Here is a 4,556-nt window from a genome sequence, read left to right on the forward strand (position 1 = left end):
TAATTTTTTTTTTTTTTTTTTTTTTTTTTTTTTTTTTTTTTTTTTTTTTTTCCCGGGCGAAACATCTTTGCATTCAGGAGGCCCTGTCACAAGCCATCAGCCTCAGCCGGGGAGAAACAGATGGAGAGTTAATTTTGGCGGGGAGGGCACTGCCGCGCTCCCCTCCTCTCCCCTCAGTCTGTCGGAGATGGTGGAGGCAGGATTTAACCCTCGCGGCCGCGTGGCCCCTCGTCTCCGTGGGCTCCTGCGTGGGCCCTGCGCCCCTCCTGGGGATGCCGGGTGGGATGGGGGGGCTAAAACCCCAAGTGAATCCCCCCCCTCTAAGTCCTGTGCCGTTCACTGCCAAGGACACCCTTGGACATCTCAGGCCAACGGCCTGGTGGTGACCCTTGCTGAGATGGTGGCCACCCGGCCAGCCTAGGTGGGGGTTCTGCTTCCCCCCGTGCCCCATGGCTCCCCTGAGCCAAGTCCTGGCCAACCCCCCCCCTCACCCCCCAGCTGGGGGCAAATCCTGCCGTGCTGGGAGCTCCCCAGGGACACCGGGTGGGCTGGTGCGTGGACGGGACAGCATCTCCCAGGAGCCAGCACACGGCTGGCACTGGATGGCAGCGATGCTGCCCGTGTCCCCAAGCCACCAGGAGCCATCAGGACACCCCCAGTGTCACCCCCTGGGCAATGGCCAAGAGCAGTGGCCGTGGAGGGGAGGGAGGGGAAACCAAAGTGTAATCGTGTGTGATTCGCAGGGGCTGAGCCGGCATTGACGGCTTCATACGTACAAATAATGGTGGGTCAAGAGACCTGATGGGATTTGACACCTGGTTTGGGAGGGGAGTGTGGCCTCATCAGTGATGATTGTCCCTTGGCTCGGTGGTGTCTCAGGCCTGGAGGGGGAGATGGGGACGGGCAGTGAGAGCAGTGGGTCAGAAGGGACAGACGGACGGAAGGAAGGACAGCAGGAAAGGAGGAGATGGAGGAAGAGTGATGTTGAACCAACCCTTATGCCCAGCAGAGACGCTGGAGCAGGTGTGTGACAGTGCAGTCAGGGTCTGTCCCACCGTCCCTGTCCTGCCACGGCTGTGAGACCCGAACCAAGAGGCTGTGGCTACAAAAAGCCAAGTGACAGCACAAGTCATGCTGGGGACACCAGGTCGTGCTTGGCAGGACAGGGTGAGCAGTGCAGGCTGCCGTGGGCACATGAGGCCACCACGCCACCAGCTGCTCCTGCTGCCCATCATGCCAGTCCCCTTGTCACCCAGGGCTGCTGCTGGTCCTCTCTGGGCAACCATGAGGATGCTCAGGCAGGTGAAGGTGTTTGCCATCCCACCAGTGTGGCCACCAACCCCTTGATCTGCCGAGCCTGGGGGTGTCTCCTGGGGCTGGAGGTGGGAAGGTGGGTCCTGGCTGTGGGGTGGGAGCCGGCGCTGGCTGCTCGTCAGGCCCTGGCACCGGCGGCCGCGCCGGGGCTGTGCGGGGAGGGGGCACGGCGGGGAGCCAGGGCTCCAGCGCTCTCCGTGATTCACTCTGACTATAATGGGAGCTGCTGGTGAATATTTTATGGCTCCCACAGGGCAGATAGAACATATTGTGCATTTTACGCCACAAATCTCCGCCTAGAGACAGAGGGATGCTTAAAAAAAAATAAAAAAAGAGCAGCACCAGCGCCGTGCTGGGCTGGAGGTGGGGTGCCAGAGAAGAGGGGGGTGCGAGGGCACGGCTGCCCACCCGTGTCACCCTCCCGGGGCGTTCTCCCGGGTGTCCCAAGGCTGGGATCGTCCCGGGGAGGAGGATGCTCTGCGGCAGGAGCAGGCCGCTGCCGAAGGGCTCTGCGGTGGCCGCGGTTGCCCGGCCGGGCCAGGCCTGCCTGCTCTGCGGCTCTGCGGCGCAGGCAAAGTGCTTTGCCCGGGGCTGGGGAGCTGCAGGAGGGGGGGCCCTGCCTGCACCACCGCTGCCTGCGCCGGGCTCTGCCTTCCCCTTCGTCAATAATGCAGTCCCTGCCCCGGACCGCCCGCCGGCACTGCCCGCAATAATGGATCGGGAAAGGAGAGCATCCACCCCAGCGCAGCCGAGCAGGAGGTTCTGCTCCCCCCACGCACCCCCCCCCAGGTCCCCTCCTCATCCTCAGCTGAGGCCTATCCTCTGCCAGGAGCCAGCGAGCGATGCAGAGCCCGCTGCCGCCTTCACCGTCCCAGCCACAACCTGCAGACACCAGGGTGGAAGTTTTTTTTTGGAGAGGGGGGGTGCTGCCTGCAAGGTACCCCCACACCAACCCCGGCACCCCTGTAGGGTGATGGCCAGGGTTCCTGACTGGTCCCACGTGGCAAGGACACATGGCCTGGCTGTCACTGTGCACCAGGAGGGTGGCTCAGGCTGGGACGTGGTGCCATGTTTGCAGGGGAGCTCGGGGTGCTGCGGGTGGTGAAGGTGGGGACACACACACACGACACTGCCCTGCTCCCCTTGAGCACATCCTGGGCAGGCAAGGAGCTATTTGGGAGATTGCAGGCAGCTGCCTGCGCCCACCCGGGCTGGGCTGGAGCTGGGGGAGGCAGCTCAGACCCCCGCAGCAGGGAGGAGGAGGAGGATGGAAGCACAGGCACCAGTGGGTCAAGGCCAGCCCACGGGTGCCACTGTGGGTGCTGAGCAGCCCTTTGTTCCCCCCCAACTCTGAGGATCCCCAGCTCCCCACACAGCCACCACCCAGCAGGGTGAGGACCTGATGCTGGGGAGCAGTTGGACCTTCAGATGGGGAGAACCCCCCCCCACCGGGGTCTGGGTCAGGCCTGGACACCCCCCGCTGCCCTGGGGGCAGCTCCCTGACATGGCCATGCAGGTAGTGGGGGACACACTATAGTGTGTGTCCTCTCTAGAGAGGGACAGCCTGGGCCCCCGCTGCATCATGGACCCCCTGCTGTGTCCCCCAGCTCTGCCCTGTCCCCACCACTGGTGGGTGAGTAGAGATCTCTGACATCCCCCCCATCCAGCCCCGAATGGGGATGCGGCAGACCTGCACCCTGAGAGCATGGTGGGGGGGCTGCTGTGGGGTCCTCACCTGGGGGTCACGGTGATGCATGGCCGGGTGGCATCACGGCTGTGACAGCATCCTGGAGGGGGCTGTGCTGTCCCCGGGTTGGGTTTCCCCAGGGACAAGGCTCAGGGGGTGACACAGGCGCTCACCCCGGCCGGACCATGAGCAGGGCCAGGCCATGGAGAAGACTTTGCCGGATGAAAAGGAGAGCACTGATCCAGGGCATCCCCTCTCCTGCTCGTCCTCTCCATCTGAAGGTGCTGGGCGAGGGGCTGCGCCGGGGTCCGGGGCTGGCTGGCACAGCTGGGGCTGCGGTGGCCGCGCCGCCCGGGCTGTCACGGGCTGGGCTATCGAATCTGAAAGCAATTAAAGCCATCATCAGCGCTCGCTCGGGGCTGGCTCCAGGCTGCAGGGAAGCTGCCACAACAGATCATGTGCTGGATGCTGCTGGCCCGAGGACCCGGCTCAGCCCTGCACCGGCTCCCACCCGCACCCCGACAGGCACCGGTGCCAGCCCCGGCCACGCTGGGCTGGGCGAGAGGCCACGGTGAGGGGCCACACGGCATCCCCAGCAGGCAGCCACTCGCTCTCGGCGCATCTCGGATGGGGTCCTGCTGCCCAGGGACTTGGCCACCAGCTTTGGCCACCGCTGTGACCAGCACGAGGAGGTGACGGCAGAGCTGGGCAGTGGAGCAGGATGGTCCTGAGGGTGCTGGGGAGGGCTTCTCCCCCTCCCAGTGCTCCCCCCTGGGACACAGAGGGGCTGGGGGCCAGGTTGGGCACAGCCCGGGGGGGTGCTTGTGCCAAGAGCTGCTGGCTTTTCTCCAGGGTGGCCGGACCCCATGGCCCAAGGCTTGTCCCACCTGGTGATGATGGGGACAGCCCCAGCAGGTCATACCCTGGGGTGGGGGGCACAAGAAGGGGCAGACCCTGACCACAGGGGTGGACGCTGAAAGGAGGGTGGGTGATGGAGGGTGGGTGATGGAGGGTGTGCCACAAAGGGTGAGGAGGGGGCTGTCACCAAATCCCTTCCACCCTGACAGCCCCTGGTGGGGAACAGTGCCAGGACCCACCGCCCCCCCACCCCATTTCGGTGGGTCCGTGGCCACCTGCCCGCGGTCCCCCGGCTCCGAGCCTGATCCGGTGGCTCCGGGAGCAGCTCCTGGGGCTAAGACCATCCCAGTGCTCCCGGCGGGGCACGGCGGGGTGGGGGGTGCCCCCTCCCCGGGCACCGCACAGTTAAGCAGAAGTTTGCTGGTATGGAAGTTGCACATTGTCTTGAGGCACATTTTCTGTTTTTTCACTTGTGAAATATTTCTGTCAGAACCAGTTAATGTACAAATTAGCAGCGGTGGTCTCTCTTACGTCTTCTGACTCACTAATTTGACAGGGGGTGTTTCGGTGGCGGAGCTCGCTCTTGACAGGCAAACGGGAGGTCAGGGACCCGCGGGGGGAGGAGGCACCGAGCCACAGCTTCCCGGGGGTCTTCTCCATCCTAGCCCACCCCACCACTCCCATCTAGTCATCCCTG

The sequence above is a fragment of the Calidris pugnax genome, unplaced genomic scaffold (assembly GCF_001431845.1).
Source record: "Calidris pugnax isolate Ruff unplaced genomic scaffold, ASM143184v1 scaffold244, whole genome shotgun sequence".
Lineage (NCBI taxonomy): Eukaryota > Metazoa > Chordata > Aves > Charadriiformes > Scolopacidae > Calidris > Calidris pugnax.